General features: G+C 43.4%; 2 pseudogenes across 2 annotated transcripts; both read left to right on the top strand.

The window, feature by feature from the left end:
• The first annotated feature begins 853 nt into the window (after nt 1-853).
• On the top strand, nt 854-8,550 carry LOC144586484 (dehydrogenase/reductase SDR family member 1 pseudogene; annotated as a pseudogene). Its single transcript, XR_013541335.1, has one exon. The product of XR_013541335.1 is annotated as a dehydrogenase/reductase SDR family member 1 pseudogene (transcript).
• A 1,686-nt stretch (nt 8,551-10,236) lies between these two features.
• Nucleotides 10,237-18,198, top strand: LOC110083615 (dehydrogenase/reductase SDR family member 1 pseudogene; annotated as a pseudogene). Its single transcript, XR_013541340.1, has one exon. The product of XR_013541340.1 is annotated as a dehydrogenase/reductase SDR family member 1 pseudogene (transcript).
• Nucleotides 18,199-18,879: the final 681 nt, after the last annotated feature.

Below are 18,879 nucleotides of genomic sequence, written 5' to 3'. Positions count from 1 at the left end.
TATTTCAGTGATGTGGAGAGCGGGGATTTGCTGCTTGGCTAACAGCCTATCCTCCATATTATTTTGCCCAGGCTTTGTGCTCTGGAGAGGACATTCTAGCTTTGCATACAGCATCGAAGCAAATTCAGGGAGCTGGACAGGGGACAGATTGTATTTGTCTTCAGTGTGGAAGGGATTGTCACTCTGGAATTGGCCTTCTCAGCCATACTAGATGCTGTTCCGTGTCCTCCATACAAAGCACCTTACCATAGTCTCTCGAGACTGAAGGATGCCTACACACATGGACTGAGCTGTGCAATTCTTGCCATGTGAAGGACAGTGCAATAACAGAAACAGGAACGAAAGAGGTTAATCTCTTTGTATGCCTTACAAAGAGCTTAATCGTGATAATACAGGATGCAATATCAAGTAGAAACATCTTTATTGTTGTTGTTGTTGTTGTTGTTGTTAGATTTATACTGTATATGTTGTTGTTATTAGATTTATACTGTATATCGATTTGTATAACATCTGTTCCACCCTGGCCTGCTATCAGATTAAGATGTTGCCTCTGAAGGAAAAGTCATCTTGGAAAGGAGAAAGAAACAGAAAGAAGCTGGATTTCACACATACCATAGACTGCTAAAAAAATTCAGAATTAACCATCAGAGAAAAGGGGAGTTTAGAGGATTATTCATCCTGACAATGCTATTACTACTAATTTTACTGTGTAATACGTAGCTTTTTAGTTTTCTTTTTTGAATGTACAAAGGAATGGATGGTATACGTATACCCCAAGGGGAGGAGATTGCTGGAAGAGGGGAACCTGCTTTGCCTCTGTGTATGTGTTATGAGTTGCAAGGGGAGAGTTTACTGTTGAATACAACCACTTGGAAAACCACAAGGAAATTACTCTCTGCAGAGGAAAATGACAGTGAGGAATTCAAATCACCTTGCCTGAAAAATCATCTCCCCCCAAATATTTTTCAGGTGCATATTTTGATGTATTTTGGTAACAGTCTTCCAAAGGCCGCTGTCACTGCTCCCTTTTCTTCTTCTGCCCAATGTAAGGCTTCTGAGGAATCAAAGAGGGAATCTACTGGCAAAATCTGTTGAGTTTCTTGTGAGCTTCCACATAGCAGAAAATGCATGAATTTAAAACCCCACAACGATTATGTTTGCGTGCATCCGTGCATGCATCAGCAAATAAAAGAATCACCATTCAGTCATAGTATACTTTAAGAACATTTACTTAAAAATATGTTGAAGAATAATAATCTAACAATAATTTGACTTTGTACAGATTTGGTTTGCACAGGACAAACTTCTTATGACAGACACTTATCAATTTCCTAATATCTTCCTTACTATTGCAGACTAATAGACAAACTAATAGCAGACAACCTACCAGCAGACAGTCCTAACTGGAAAACCAATTGTGGTGGAATGCCCAAGTCACGCCTGTCAGTCATATGGAGCTATAGGGCACGAGCCAATGGCAGGACAGGAGGGGTGGAGTCAAGAGAACAGTTGGAGACTGAGGGGAGCTAGAGAAGAGGGTTTGAAGGGTTAAGACAGGGATTGGAAAGTTGGTAAGTGTTAGAGAATAAATAAGAGATAAAAGTAATAGGAAATAGACAGTCATAAGATATTGTTACAGTGGTTAATGTGAATGAATACAAACAAACAAACGTGTAATCCTACCCAAGTTTAATGATTGAACAATAAAAGAACATCTATGACTTTACTTCTGTGATTTACCAATCAAACAATTAATAAACCTGATATATTTGGCAGCACAGGTCTAAGAACCTTATTTGGTACAGTGTGGATAAAGATCCACTGGTGGTAGTGTGTAAAGGGTGAAAATAGTACATCATGTCCAAAGGTGGACCTGTGTTTGAAGGAACACACACAGGGGGCATTGGGGGATCGCGACACCGATCAATAGACAAACCTCATACTAACTGACGTTTGTTCTTATATTTGACAGTTAGTCTTCTAAGCACCTATTAGCTGACACTAGACACAATCTGATTGGTTACACATATTCTCTTACGCAAATAATACAGCTCATTTATTCTTCTATACACAAACTCTAGTAAAAGACCTTTAACAAATCAATCAATCAATCAATCAATCAATCAATCAATCAATCAATCCACCCACCCACCCACCCACCCACCCATCCATCCATCCATCCATCCATCTATCTATCTATCTATCTATCTATCTATCTATCTATCTATCTATCTATCTATCTATCTATCTATCTATCTATCTATCTATCTATCTATCTATCTATCTATCTATCTATCTATCTGTTACACACACACACACACACACACACACACACACACACACACATGGGGAGAGAGAGAGAGAGAGAGAGAGAGGTCTCAGCTAGGAAGGAGAGCTGTCCCCTCAAATAACTACCACAGAGGGATACAAGATGGTGTACATCTTGTAGCTGCCCCGAGTAGACTTTGTCTAGAGGCGCGGGGTATACATCTTAATAAAGTAAAAGTAAAGTAAAGTACATACCATAGCTGAATTAGGGGCAGAGAGAGAAAAGAGTGGGAAAGAGGAGAGAGGGCGGGATGAAAAGGGGAAAGATCCAGTGGTGAATTATCTAGTGACAGCAGAGGGAGAGGAAAGGGGTGAGTGTTGGGGTAGCAAGGGAGGAAAAGGGGAAGAGGAAGAAGGAAGAGAAAGAGGATATTCATTTAGGATGAGGATGGTTGGAGATGGAAGACCCTTGGATTCAGGAGACAGTTACGATGAAGTTACCAATAGAAGAAACTGAGGGAAGACAACAGTATCAGAGGGTCAGGACACCTGAGGAAAAGAAGGAGAAAGACAGAAGGGAAGATCAGAGAAAGGGGAAAGAAGAATTCGCGATTCAGTTTGGAGAAGCAGAACCCATAGAATGGATGGTATACGTATACCCCAAGGGGAGGAGATTGCTGGAAGAGGGGAACCACGCCGATTCCAACCAATCCACCCACGACACCCATGGAAGGAGATTGGGCTTGGCACCCCTGCTGCAGTACTGTTATGGGCCAAAGCCTGTTTCTCAATTTTGTCTCTGGCAAGGGATCAGCCAAGATGCAGCCAGGGGAACCAAAGTCCAATTTTATTGAAATAAGCCATACAAAGTCAGCTGGGATTTCTCTTAAAAGCAGAGAAGACCCCGAAAATACAGTGTATAACATAACAAAGAGCCATAAAGTTCTTTTGAGATGAAGACAGAAATAGAGATGAAAGCAGAGAGTGAGCCCTCCCCTCACCCGTCTGAGGCAGGAGAAAAGGAGGCAGCGTTTTCTGAGATGTTGCAGAGTTGGATAATCTGAGTCTAGAGGAAAGAGTGGCAGATAAAGAAAAGGAGGCAGTGCCAAAGGAAGAAAAGAGGAGGGTGGATGTCTTTCTGACAGAAGAGTGGAATTCAGGTGCGGGAGATACAAGGAAAGTGGTAGTTTGTGAGGAAGAGGAAAGAAAGGGAGGACTGAAGATGTTTAGGATGCCTGGAAAGAAAGAGTGGAAGGGAAAAAGAGGAACCCCAGAGGAGAATAGAAAACATGTTCCTAGAGTGGGAATACATTTAGAGGGACTGGACCCATTAGAATGGACAGTTCTAGTATTTTCCCATGGCAAAGGTCCCTTGAAGAAGGTCATCTGTCCAGAACTGATACCGGCTAGTCACAAGCCTCCGGAGGGAGATTGGGCTCGACATCGCTGCTGTGGGATCGTTTGCACAGTGAGGAATGCTTCCCTGAGGAATTCCACCAACCAAGATCATTTCTGGCCGTCTCCACAATGAAAGAAGAAAGTCCAGGCGTTGGATTAGCCCTATCACGGACAGAGTTTCCATTGGACTTGAGCCCTGTCATCCCACAGAAGTAGTTACTGATTCTCCAGAGTTGTCTGTTATTAATAGTTTAAATAACAGAAGTGCAAGTCCAATAGTTATTCCCACTAAAAGAGAGGAACTGCTAAGCTTTCCCACAGAATCCGATCACAGTTCTACTATTGGTCAGCATTAACCTAAAATTTAGATTTTAAAATTTAAACCTAACTGGGTAATGATGCCAAGGATTACAAAATTATTGGTTCCCCTATAAGTACACTACACGTAAAATGTCCCAATTCCCCTTTGGCCTGCCTCAGGGATGCACTTCAATGTCTGAAGGAAAGCATATTCCATCTTCCTTATCTGTTGATATGTTTATGTTGCCTTCCTGGGCCTGGATGTATGGCCTTCAATCTCTGGCTCCCTGCTGGTTTTATATGTTTTGACTATCCTCCCATTATGTTTCTGGCAACATTCCTAAGCTGGTCATCTGCTATTTGAAAAATTAGTCAGTGGAAGGTGAGAAACAGAGAAACAGGTGTAACTTTAGTAAAGAATGCCTTTCTCTGCCTATATGAAACAAGGCCTTTTCACTTCTAAAACTGTGTCTCAGCATATCCAGGTATCAGTACCATATGCCCTTACCTGAGGCACCCAATGAGAAAACTGATGGATTGAGAGCGAATTTGGAGTGAACCCCCCGATAGTGAAGTCTTCTGTTACTCCAGAGTTGAAAGACAGTTGTGTTCAATGGAAGAGGTTGGAAGGACCCATTGGTCCTACAGAAGTTATTGTTCACAGTTCTCCAATGTTAGATAATAAAAAAGTTATTTAGTAAAATGAGCCACTGCCATTTCTTAGGGATCAAAATGGAGGATGAAGAACACCCAAACTTGAACCCACTCTCTTTCACACACACACATTCTGGATTGTATAATATTTTTATATATATTATATACATTATATGAATGTATATTATGAATGTGTACTAACAGGTTCTAACAGAGCCTGAAACCTGACTGAGGTAAAAAGGTGGGGGAAATAAACTAAGGTAGAGAAGGAAATAATTGGCTGCTCTAAGTGATTGACATTTAATCAAAGTTCCTCCCATCCAAATCTCTTAAAAGTGTAGTATACAGTTCGCTACTCCATTTCCTGCTGCTTTCAACTTTTCCTAGCGTTACTGTATTTTCCAAGGAATTTGTTATTCTCACGATGTGCCCAAAATATGAGTTTTAGATTTTTTTTTGCTTTTCCAAAGAGTTGAATCTTGATTTGATGTAGCACCTACATAGTTGTCTTTTATGGAATTTTGTGGTATCTGTAAAGGTCTCCTTCAACAACATATTTCAAGTAAATTGATTTTTCCCCCTTCTCCTTTCTTTACTGCCCAGATTTTATCATATTTAAGAATCCAGAATACTAAAGTACAGATTATCTTAATCTTGGTCTCCAGTGAAAAATCTTTACATTAAGGATCTTTTCAAGTTCCTTCATAGCCATCCTCCCAATTCTAAGTCATACACTGAATTCTTGGCAGCTTCAATTGGATTTATAATTGAACTGGTTTATAGGCACATCTTTAACTATTTCTTCAATGCCAACATTAAAGTTACGTCTCATCTCTAGCAGTGATTTTGGTCTTGTTAATATTCAGTTTCAGTCCTGCTTTCACACTTTCTTCAGCTTCATCAGGAGCCATTTCAAGTCATCACAGCTTTCCACCAGTAAGATGATGTCATCTGCATACCTTAAATTATTAAGGGACTCTTTCAGGCAATTCTAATTCCAATGGTTGTGTCTATTTTCATCTGTGTTCCAGCTCCTTCCAGTACCTGTTCTGGTAGTATCTATTTTCATAAGCTGTGGATCCTGGTTGACTGCTAGTTCGTTTGCACCCTGGGTACCAGGAATAGAACTTGGACAGAAATTATTATGTCAGATGTAGCCAAACCACCTTTTTAAATAGCATTAGAACAATCTCAACCTTTAACTCCCAATTTACTGTAATGTTTGTCACACAGTTTTATCAAATCAAATCAAAATCATACATCAATAAAGTGCTGTTGTACATCTTGCATACGCCAAAGGCTACATGTAGAACAGAACAATACAAGATGGTGCTCTGAAAGGGGAGGGTTCTCAATGACACCCCTGTCATTGTCAGACATTTGCTAGTACTTATAATATTTAGGTTAGCTGTGTAGAAGAATAGTGGTAATTTAAAAATGCAGGTCATCATTGTGGTAGGCCTTGCTTTTGAATGGCGCCTCTCCTTTATTTATAGGCTTCCTCCCACTCAAACGTCCTTTCCTTTCTGGGTGTGGAATCTTCTTCTCTTAGCACTTCTCTCCATGTTGGATGAAGAAATGGTTGGGAAGAGAAGGAATATAACTATCAATCAAGAACGTTACCGGTTTTCCTATATGTTCTTGAAATACATATTTTATTGTATTTGAGACAACAGGTAAAAACAGAAAGCGGCAATCCTGTTTACTATTGACCAGACCAGAATATTATCCCATTAAGAGAGAACAAACTGCTCTGTCAGTATTATTCCCCCCCCCCCCCGTGCATTATTAAAAGTCTTGTAACAAGAAAAATATCGGGTTTTGCCTTGGGTATACCAGTTGAAATCACTCTTTAAACCGAGATACAACCAACTACCTTACCGGATAGCTAAGAGGGTAAAAGAGAAGGGCGCCTCTCCAGTATTTACTGGTTTTAGCACTCTGGGAAAGAGGAGGAACACCGATAAAAGTGGCTAGAAACAGCGGCAACGTCGTCTCGTTCAGGTTTCAGGGTGAAGTAATAAGCCGTAGCAGGAGGGAGGAACACACCAGACGTGGGTCCCAAGCAGGCATCCAAACGAAGGGTTTGCCAGGCATGAGGGGTTGAGAAGGTTTGACCTGGTCGATTTCTGCCTGCATCGTAGCATTTAGTGGCTCAGAGCCCTGAGAGCTGAAACTCACGGAACGGGTTAGGGAGGAAGAGCAACCCTAAGCAACAGCACATACTTCAGGCTGTAGCGGTGTGAGGGAGAGGGCGGGTGGATACTTGTTCCTTCCTGGGCTATGGCACCGCGCGCCTGTCTGCCAGCACGGAGACAGAAGCGCTTCTGCCCTCCAGCCCTTGGAGGCGCAGGCCGGGCAAGCCGGCTCTGCAGAAAGCGAGGGGAAACGGCGCCTGTGCCTCGGCCTCCGGCAACTGCAGCAGCGCCTCCGCTCTCCTCCCTCGCGAGAGCGGCGACGGGACTGGGGACGGGCATTTAAGCGAAGCAGCCCAGCAGGCTCCGCACCTTTCCTGCCAGCTTGCTCCGAAGGCCTCTTTCGCTGTTTTCCTGCTCTCCCAGAGCGTCAGGCATGGCGGGCGGTTCCACGGGGCCTCTGTCGGGCCACGTCTGCGTGGTGACCGGGGCGTCGCGGGGCATCGGGAAAGGGATCGCCCTGCAGCTGTCCGGGGCGGGCGCCACCGTCTACATCACGGGGCGCAACCGGGAGACGCTGGAGCGGGCGGCGGCCGAGGTGCGGGGCCGAGGCGGGAAGTGCGTGCCCGTGGTCTGCGACTCTTCCCGGGAGGAGGAGGTGGCGGCGCTGTTCGAGCGCATCCGGAAGGACCAGGACGGGCGCCTGGACGTCTTGGTCAACAACGCCTTCTCGGGAGTCACCGCCATCACCGGCGAAATGGGCTTGCCCTTCTGGGAGAGCTCGACCTCTCTCTGGGACAAGGTCAACAACACGGGCCTTCGGGGCCACTACCTGTGCGCAGTCTATGGGGCCCGCCTCATGGTGCCAGCCGGGCGCGGGCTCATTGTCATCATCTCCTCTCCTGGTGGGATGCGCTACATGTTCGATGTTCCTTATGGTGTGGGCAAAGCGGCCTGTGACCGCATGGCCGCGGACTGTGCTGTGGAGCTGCGCCCCTTTGGAGTGGCCTGCGTGGCCCTGTGGCCTGGCCTGGTCCGCACTGAGCTCATAATGGAACAGGTAGAACACAACCCTTCTCCGCTGTTCCAGAAACTGAAGAAGAGAGCAGCCATTGTTGGAGAGAGCCCAGAAGTGAGTGGGAAGTGTGTGGTGGGCCTGGCCACCGACCCTCATGTCATGCGCCACTCTGGGAAAGTGCTCCTCAATCCTGACCTGGCCCGTCTTTATAAGTTCAAAGACGTGGATGGGAGAGAAGTCTACAACTACACTTCACTCTCCAATATCCTGAAGGAAGTACTGCCAAAAATATCTTTCCTTTTTCGCCTTATACCAAGATTTATTACTATTCCTAAGTGGGTCCTTGCACTTTATAGTAGCAAGTTTGCTGTTTACCCACCTCTTCAGCCAGTTTCCTTTAAAACAACAAAAAAGGCTTGATATGTGCCACACACCTTGATGTTTTCTTGAGTAATGAATTGTTTAATTCCTTTTAAAAATCCCCAACAAAATCCTTTTCAATGAGTATTTCCCAAGTTTGAAAATAAGTTTGAGGAAGAAAGGCTCTCAGAACTTATGGGTTTGTTATAAATATGGAGCCTTCATCTCAGTTTTTGAAGTATCTCATTCCTTCAGGTTTAACCAAAATGCAGTATCTTTTAATAGTTCTCTCAAAAATCTATACTGAGTTATATCCAAGACTAAATGCTTTGTGGTGTATCATTGACTATTTGTGTATTTGAAAGGTGACAAACTATTCTATTATTAAATAACAACTTTGGGAGTTTTTGTCTTGTATGGAAAGATTGTTCTCAGTTCTTTGTCTTTGTGGAACATCCTGTGGCTTGCCTTCACTCCAAGTGACTGGCCAAGGCCTGCTGGAACTGTTCCCTATTCATAGCAAGGAGAACGAGATAAGAGTAGATCAGAAAGTGGCAGATTGGCTGCATGAATGTATCTACTCCTCCTATGGTCTATATATAAGAGAACCTGTTCATCCACTTACAAAGTGAGCAGGACCTGCACATTCAAAGGGAGAGATAAGCATACAAGCTTAATCAGCCCCCTCACCTTTCTGGCTGTCCTTTCCAAATACAGCTACTGCTTTGGGGATGTCCACTTTCTAGTTTCTCTGTATGTTCACAGAACACTAATTTTCCAGTGTTCTAAATTGAGTGAAGCATCTCCACGGCTCTGAGGAGGTTTCTCAGTTGCAGATAGTTGTTTTCTATATATGGAGACCAGAACAGAACTAGTACATATTCCCCATATAGTATGGTGTAGACAAAGTAGGAATCGGGAGACCTGGATTCAAATCCCCACTCAGCTATGGGGAAGAGGGTGGAAGTGGTAAAACTACTTATAATATCTCACTTACTCTGAAAGCCTTAATAGGGATTAGAAGTAGTGAGTATGTATCATGGTCCTACACAGAGCTCAGCACCTTCCCACTTCCTTGTCAAAAATGTTGCCCTCCCAGTTCCTCTTTATAGGAAACAGCCCCTTTACTGTCAGGGGGAGGATTTGGTTATATGTTGAAATACTCCTGCATTTCTGTTGGGTTTAGCATCCTTGAAATTGATTTTAAAATATCCTTTTACACAGCTAACAGCTAAGTGACTGGTCAAGGTGTGCTGGAACTGCTGCCTGTTTATATCAAGGAGGAAACCTAAATGGTAAATCATTGCAGACCATCCACAGGGTCAAATTTGCTGCATGAATGTGTGTACTTACGCTGCTCCTCATATGGTTTGTATATCAGAGAACCTGTTCATTCATTTACAAAGTGAGCAGGATCTGTGTATGAAGAAGGGGGAGATAAGCATGCAAGGTCACTAGACTAGAGAGTGACTGCTAGGGAGAGCGTCTCCTGTCCAGAGTTTCTCTGTGTGTTCAGAACCCAGAGAAATAAAACATTAAATAATAAAATAGGGTGTATAATCAGATATTTTTAGTTAAAAGACTGAAAAGGTCTTAAAAGGTGAGTATCCAAGACTGAGCTACACATTGAGGTGTTTATTTTTCATCTTTTCTATTCAGTTCTGGCTCGGTGTTCCACCCACAAAAAGCTAGGACTCCAGTATGTCTATCTGGTACTATCTGTTAGGCCTCATGCACACCTCAAACATGGTCAAACAGCATGTTCAGATTAGCAAACAGCAGCAAGTATCAGAGATTAGCAACACAGAAAAATCTAATGTGTTATTTCCAGTATCATAGCCATCTACTCCCCAGGACTACATGTGCCACAGAAAGGACATTAAAGAACTGGCCGGAATCCAGTAGAAGAATTATGCCAGTAAGGGCATCTAACCAACAACTTTGGTTCTCCATTTCCAGTCCATTCTGCCTGAGAAATCACCATGTATGGGTGTGAAAGCTGGACAGTATAGAAAGCTGACAGGAAAAACAATGATTCATTTGAAATATGGTGCTGAAAGAGAGCTTTGTGGATACTCTGGACTGCAAGAAAGACAAGTGGGTCCCAGAGAGCCTGAACTATCTATGGAGGCAAAAATGCTGAAACTGAGGCTGTGCTATTGCGGACACATCATGAGAAGAAAGGTTTCTCTGGAAATGACAATAGTGCTGGGAAAAACTGAAGGCAGCAGGAAAAGAGAATATGAAATGAATTGACTCCCTAAAGGAAGCCACAGCTCTCAGTTTGCAAGCACTGAGCAGGGCTGTTGAGAACAAGACATTTTGGAGATTAGATCACTCATTCGTAGGGTTGCCGTAGGTCAGGGGCCACCTGGTGGTACCTAACAACAACAACAACCTCCTGAAAATGATTATTGAGACATTCCTTCCAATATGAAAAGTGCCATTCATCCTTCTGTCGGTTTGCAAGAGTACAAACTGTATCTGATCCATGATCATCCAAAACAGCTGATTTTGGCAGGCTGTTTCAAGACTGAAGTGCAGATCATGGCTGTACCATGGACAAGAATTTGCCTTGTTTACTACCTGCTCTCAGCTGCTGTTTACTTTGGGAAGGAAAGGAAATTGCTTCCATCCCACACTCCATCCCCAGTCTCAAAAAAGTGAGGGGAACATACATACAAGATTTAGTATATGTGTTTCACATACATCGTAGGTAGGAGGCTGGGCTCCATTATGGTATTTTCTAAACTCTGAGCCCAAAAGGTGAGGATTAAATGTGCACACTGCACTTTCCTTTTCTCTTTCAAGTTGGGAGTGGATTTATGATTCATTCTTGATATCCCTCCATAACTTGGAGGGCTGCTTTTCCATCCTTGAAAACACTGTTAAAACTTTTACTTATGTGATGTTCAGATTATTTATTTCTTCATATTTGGATAATCCATGGTGCAAGACGCAGAGAGATGACTGGCTGGAATAATCTCTTTATTTGGGTCTGAGAGGAAGTGATTCAGCTAGTCAGCATTAACAATTGCTTTAAAAAAGGAGCTTTAGAAAAGTGGGAATGTAAGGAACCTTGTGAAAGCTGTTAAGTTTTTGTGAGTTTCCATTAAAAAAGGAAAATAAATAATAATTTATTATACAATAAAATTATTAATAATAGCAATGTCAGGATGAATAATCCTCCAAACTCCTCTTTTCTCTGAGACTGTAAGAGTTTTTTAAAATCAAAAATCAACCAAAGGACTAGTTGTCTCTCCATATATCAGAAGGTTTCCACCATAAACACACAGTTCCTTTCTTTTCCAAAACAGAGTCTGTTAACAGTACTGTATAATCTTTATCTTAGAGCTAAGTGAGACTTACTCATAGATAAAGAGAGAGAGGATGAACTGCATCCTGGAAGACAAAAGTCTAAAAGAGGAACTTTACCTTCAAACCTCTGTTTTTCTCTCTCCTTTGTCCCTCTTTTATGCACAGAAACATTTGTCAACCTCCCCACCCCCAATACAAGCAAATATATTTACTATTACTTAAAAAAATTGTTTACCAAATCTGAAAGAGAAGATAGAAACTTTTATCACTTTTCCTTAATACATAGAGCCCAGGTGGTTTGAATGTTCAGGGTTGATAGCTGTCACTTTAGTCATTTAATAGAAATGTGACATAGCATGGAAGTACACTACACATTTGCACGCAATACAGAGATCAAGGAGTAACTCTGCAACTTTACATTTTTAAAATTGGCTTGAATGTGTGATGTCAGTTACATATCTGACTTTGAACTTTCCAATTTAGGTTTGTGTCACTTTTGTGGTATAAATGTTAAGTTTAACAAGTAACCTCCAACAGATTGATGGGTGTTAGGCCAGAGAAGAACTTAAGGCACCTTAGTAAAATCCTGTTCTGTTATTGCAACAGTACCATGGATTAATAGGACCCTCCTATTATCTCAATCATATAGAAGTTTAATAAGCACCTTCCAACGCTAGCTACGATTATATGATGCTGACAATTGTGACAATTTCATAATCAAAATCCTTTCACCTAGTTACACAAGTGGCATAACTTCTGGAGGCAAATTAACCCAAGTAAATAAATAATCAGACATTATCAATGGCATGCCAAGTCACATGACTGAGAATGCAACAGAGAATGTCTAAGGTGATTATCTTGAGGCAATTCAGCCTCAGTAGTTACCCTGTTTATGCTTCACCAGGATAACTAGGCAAGAGGATTTGATTCTTTATATCTACAGTATTCCAGTGAGCAGAGAAATCCAGTACTTGAGTCATCACTTTGATAAAAGTTGTCCTGTTCCAAAAGCAGCAATGAATCTGTAATTAACAGAAAGCTTTAAAACATCATCATCATCACAAGACTTGGAGTCCCCAAACCACCACACTTATAGGCAGTCCCCATGGACATGGTAAGGTACCAAAAGGTCATATTTCCAAGCTCTGAGGCCTAGCATACTCTTCCATAGCACCATTGCCAGAATTAAAGGTTTGCTGCTTATACACTGCCCTCTAACACTTAAAAGTGTTCTCTGGGCGGTTTTTGATTTAATTATTCAGGCTACACATTCTCCCTCTCCCCCCCAGCAAGCTGGGTACTCAATTTACTGAACACGGAAGCAAGGAAGTCTGAGTCAACCTCTTCTTAAAAATGCATTCTTCTAATGTTAACAATCTACGTTATATGTGAAATCCAGCTTCTTTCTATTTCTTTCTCCTTTCAAATATGACTTTTCCCACAGAGGCAGCATCTTACTCTAACTGCAGGCCAGGGTGGAGCTGATATTTCTACTTAATGTATTGCATCCTATATAATCATGATTAACCTCTTTGCAAGGCTTATCTCTTTCATCCCTGTTACATGAGATGGTTACCTCACTGTTTAAATTACACCTCAGTCCTAGAATTCAGTGGCGCAACTGATGCTTTTGTTTCTGTTATTGCATCATCCTTCACATGGCAAGAAGACCTGAATTGCACACCTCAGTCCAGCTGGGTTCCTAAATCTCAACACAAGCTGCTTGGATTTCTATTGTGCCTACTTAAACAAGTGACATGCAAGAGCAGTTTTAGAAACCACAGGACTGTTATGATGGCTCTTAACTTTTAATTTAAAGTGACCTTCTTCAGCATTACGCCCCATAAAAAGGCATAGATACGGGTTGTACAGCAGGACTGGCAATAAGCCCCCAAAGCCCCACGGTTGTTGTAGTGCTGCCTCTGGGATCCCTGAGTACCACATCATAGGACTTGAGTTCTGCCCACTCAAGAACTATTTTGATGATTGATAGGAACTCCTATGTTCACACTTTCAACTTTAGGCTCATTCTGTTAACCACCAACATACAATTTTTGACGTGTACCACCTCCTTGCCAAGTATTCTGTAATACCCCCTCAGCTATGTGGGTTTCTTTTAGTGAAGATCTTGGGACAGAACAAGGTTATGTTCCAAGATAACCATAACCAGCTAAATAGTCCAGCAGGGCTTGGACTTTGATTCCCCATTGTGCCTCTCCAGAGAAAATCCAGCCTGTGTAGCCTTGGACAAGATGTACAGTTCCAGGACACCACCATAAGAATGGAATAGTAAATAATTTCTGAATACTCTGGAAAGGGTCGCCATAAATCAGAACTGACTTGGTGGCCCATCATCATTCTCATTTATGGAGAGAAGAAAAGTGGTGCACATGAATTTGCAATAGACACTCTACAATGACAGCAGATTAACCAAGACAGAGCAACATCAAGGAAAACCAGGTTTTAACATTATACTATCGTTGTTGGGATTAACTAAAAATCACAACACAGCGAGGTAATTTTCAAAATGAGATGATGAACATCTGAGATGATAACCATCATCTGAGATCTGGTGGGAATCCAAAAATGATGAAGGAGTGTGTATCTAGCTTGCTAGGAGGTGTCATCATCAAAGATCTTTAAAAAGGCTATACAGTGGGTGGGGAGCCAGAAGTGTACCCAGTAGTAGTAAGAGAGCTAGCTATCGCTGGACATTTCTCAAGCCAGAAACAGATGCTACAGATAGTGTGTAAAGACAGCTGAAAGCATGTTGATATTGTAAAGAAGGGATTGAGGCAGGTTTTTTTGAGTATGTTAAACGAGACTTCAAAAAACGCCCAGGATTCTAATTTGCATAATCCTGGAGACAATGGGATTATACTACACACTCCTACCATGACATTCAGATATTCGTATTAGTTAAGAATTTCCTTCTTCTAACTATGGGCTATCTCTTAAGGCAGGTTTCTGACCTTAATCCCTAAACATCTCCCTTGTTTTGTCCTTTATTGTCCTTATGTGTGATCAAATCACATCATGTACTGTAACCCTATGAATTGTTTTATGTTCAAGCAGCCTCCAAGTTACAGTGACCCTATAATGACAGATCTCCAAAATGTCTTGTCCTCGCATGTCCTGCTCAGCTCTTATAGACTCAAGTCTGTGGTTTCTTTAGTGAGTCAGTCCATTTCAATATTTGGTCTTCCTCTTTTCCTGCTTCCTTTCACATTTCCCAGTATTTCCTAGCATTATTTTCCAGAGAATCCTGCCTTCTCATGATGTGCCCAAAGTAGGACAGTCTCAGTTTCAGCATTTTTGCTTCCAGAGATAGTTCTGGCTTGATTTGTTTTAGGATCCACTTGTTTATATTTCTGGCAGTCCAGAATATTCACAAAGTTCTTCTCCGGCACCACATTTCAAATGAATAATTTTTTTCATGTCAGATTTTGTTAACTGTCCAGCTTTCACACTTATACATGGTAATCAGAAATACAAGAGTGTAGACAATCTTGGTCTCGGTTCCCAGCAAACACATCCTCACACTTGGTGATCACACTAATGCCTTCATTGAAGCCCTTCCTAGTCCCAGTCTTCTGATTTATTGGCTGCAGTCTCCATTTGGATTGGTGACTGGGCCAAGGTATACAAAATTTCTAATGAGTTCCAATTTCTTCATTGTCAGTGTTAAAGTTGTGTAGTTCTTCTAGTGTCCTCCAAAAGATCCTATTGTCAAGAGCCTGCTCAGCCTTTGTGAACTCTGTACACAATGGAGGAGTGTGCATTTAGCTGCCAGGAGTTGTCATCATCAAAGGCCTATGTAGGATGTAAGCTTTCCCTACTCAATGGGCAGGGGGAGCAATAACACATTAGTTAAGCATTTCCTTCTGCTAAACGTGGGTTATCTGCAAAGTTCTGTTTCTGGCCTTGGCCCTTACAGGCCTTCTTTGTTGTTATGTTCTGTCAAGTCGCTTCCAACATATGCTGATCGTATGAATTAGTGACTCCGTTCTAAAAAGGTCTTGTCATTAACAGGCCTGTTCAGTTCTCCCACAATAAAGCTATGGCATCGTTAATTGAGTCAATCCATCTCTGATTCTGTCTTCTTCCTTTTCTATTGGACAGAGTATGTGGTACAATTGCTGGTTTTTTTAAAAAAAACAGCTTCCAGCTGCAAAGCGGAGAAGAGCCCAGACAGGGATCTAGGGAGGGGATTAGTTTATTACAAGTCTCATTAAGCATAATTCACTGGTTATAAAAATACTCAGAAGGCAAAAAAAAAAAAAAAATACCATTACTAACCTGTCCCTAGCACAGATGTTACTGAACACTAACAGACTCTAGCGGCCACTGAAACCTGACTTCGGTAAAAGGCTTGAAAAGGAATCTGAGGCAGGGAGGGGAATAATTGGTTACTCTGAGACTGATTGATTGATTGATTTAGCAACCCTAGCAACTGCTGTAGATGTGTGAGGGGGAGATGGGTGGATACTTGTTCCTCCCTGGGGCTGAGGCATTTCCACCCTCCCTCTGCCCTCCAGGCCTTGGACGCGGAGGCCAGACAGGCCGGCTCTGCAGAACGCGAGGCGAAACGACTCCCGTGCCTCCTCCGCCTTTCTCGCTCGCCAAAGTGGGGCGGGCATTTAAGCGAGGCGGCCCGGCAGGCTCCGCACCTTTCCTGCCAGCTTGCTTCGAGGGCGCCTTTCGCGGTTCTCCCTCTCCTTCACCACGAGAGCGTCAGGCATGGCGGGCGGTTCCGCGGGGCCTCTGTCGGGCCACGTCTGCGTGGTGACCGGGGCGTCGCGGGGCATCGGGAAAGGGATCGCCCTGCAGCTGTCCGAGGCGGGCGCCACCGTCTACATCACGGCGCGCAACCGGGAGACGCTGGAGCGGGCGGCGGCCGAGGTGCGGGGCCGAGGCGGGAAGTGCGTGCCGGTGGTCTGCGACTCTTCTCGGGAGGAGGAGGTGGCGGCGCTGTTCGAGCGCATCCGGAAGGACCAGGACGGGCGCCTGGACGTCTTGGTTAACAACGCCTTCTCGGGAATCGCCGCCATCGTTGACCAAGTGGGCTTGCCCTTCTGGGAGACCCCTACCTCTACCTGGGACCAGATGAACAACACGGGCCTTCGGGGCCACTACCTGTGCGCAGTCTATGGTGCCCGCCTCATGGTGCCAGCTGGGCGCGGACTTATTGTCATCATCTCCTCTACTGGTGGGATGCGCTACCTCTTCAATGTTCCTTATGGTGTGGGCAAAGCGGCCTGTGACCGCATGGCCGCGGACTGTGCCGTGGAGCTGCGCCCCTATGGAGTGGCCTGCGTGGCCCTGTGGCCTGGCCTGGTCCGCACTGAGCTCATAATGGAGCACGCAGAAGAAAAGTCAACGCCACTGTCCCAGGTTCTAAATGAAAAAGTGGATATCATGGGAGAGAGCCCAGAAGTGAGTGGGAAGTGTGTGGTGGGCCTGGCCACCGACCCTCATGTCATGCGCCACTCTGGGAAAGTGCTTCTCAGTCCAGACCTGGCCCGTCTTTATAAGTTCAAAGACGTGGATGGGAGAGAAGTCTACAACTACACTTCACTCTCCAATATCCTGAAGGAACTAATGCCAAAAATGTCGTTCCTTTCTCACCTGATACCTCGATTTATCACTATTCCTAAGTGGGTCCTTGCTCTCTATAGTAGCAAGTTTACTGTTTACCCACCTCTTCAACCACCTGCGATTGAAACAACAAAAAAGGCCTGATAAGTCCTTACACAACCTGGGCTCTTTTTGATTGATCAGTTTGATCACCATTTTGAAATTTAAAACAAGAACAACAAAATCCCTTTCAGTGACTATTTCTCTAGTTGAGAAATAAGTTTGAGGAAGGAAGGAGTCTAGGAAAATATGAGTTTGTTATAAATATGGAGCCTTAAGCTATTTTTGAAATATCTCATTTCTTCATGGTTGAACCAGAGTAGCTTTTAATAGTTCTCCCAAAATAATTACCAAGTATTGTTTGTGGTGTACCTTTATGCACTGTATTTCAGATGTGACAGAACTGTTTTATCATTAAATAATACCTTTGGGAATTTTTATGGGATATTTTTCTTTCTATTTTGTCATTGTGGAATACCCTGTGGCTTCCCTTCACACCAAGTGACTGGCCAAGGCCTGCTGGAACTGCTCCCTATTCATAGCAAGGAGACCGAGATAAGAGTAGACCAGAAAGTGGCAGATTGGCTGCATGAATGTATGTACTCCTCCTATGGTCTCTATATATGAGAACCTGTTCATCCATGACAGGGTTTGGACAAACCTGGAAATTGTTAAATGCAGTTTAGCAACAAGATATAAGTATCTGTAAGGATCACTGCTGTAAAGTAGAGCTAAGTATGAGTTAATACAGCTGAGTAAGATTGTAACAGCAGGATGAATATACCAGGATTGGCTATCTCTGGTATATAGCTGGAGACCTAGCATACACCAGTGTGGGTTGTTGTGGGAGTTGCTATGGTCGTGGAGTGCTGTCGTCGAGCTGGAGAATCCTGTGGAAGCCATATCTTCGAGCTTGGGAGAAGAGGAACTCTGGTGAACCGGACTGACTGCATGGTATATTGACCTTGACTATTTACTGGAACTCTAACACTGATTTAAGCTCTGTAACTCTGAGGATATTGCCATGTGTGACTATTGGAACTGGACAAAGACTACGCTGTGTATATACCTGTACATATCCTGTATAAAATATATGTATTCTACTATCAAGATTGTTTGCTGCCTGTGTCTTCACTTCACTCTGGGAAGCTCTGCTGACTATCACCACCTGGGGTAACCCTGGTAATTCCGCTAACTCCGTCAATCCACTTACAAAGTGAGCAAGATCTGCACATTCAAAAGGGGGAGATAAGCATGCAAGCTTAATCAACAACCTCACCTTTCCGGCTGTCCTTTCCAAATACAGCTACTGCTTTGGGGATCTCCACTTTCTAGTTTCTCTGTATGTTCACAGAACCCTAATTTTCCAGTGTTCTAAATTGAGTGAAGTATCTCCATGGGTTTGAGGAGGTTTCTCAGTTGCAGATACCAGTGGTGCCTCGGATAGCGACGTTAATGCGTTCCAGATTAATCGTCGCTATGCGAAAACATCGCTAAACGGAATGGGAAAAGCCATAGGAACGCATTAAAATTTGTTTAATGCGTTCCTATGGAGGATAAACTCACCGTTCAGCGATGTTCCTCCATAGGGGCGGCCATTTTCGGTGTCTCTAAAGCGAGGCAGCACAGCGGGACGGCCATTTTAGAACCGCCGACCAGCTGGCCGAAAATGGGGGCTTTGGCATTTTCCCCCAGCTGAGTGGCGGGAGCTTCAAAGCCCCGCCGCTCAGCTGGGGGAAAATGTCGGCAATCGGCGGTGGCTTTGGATGGACCCCAAAGCCACCGCTGACT

This window comes from Pogona vitticeps, chromosome 1 (assembly GCF_051106095.1).
Source record: "Pogona vitticeps strain Pit_001003342236 chromosome 1, PviZW2.1, whole genome shotgun sequence".
Lineage (NCBI taxonomy): Eukaryota > Metazoa > Chordata > Lepidosauria > Squamata > Agamidae > Pogona > Pogona vitticeps.
This window is presented reverse-complemented; position numbering and strand designations above follow the sequence as displayed.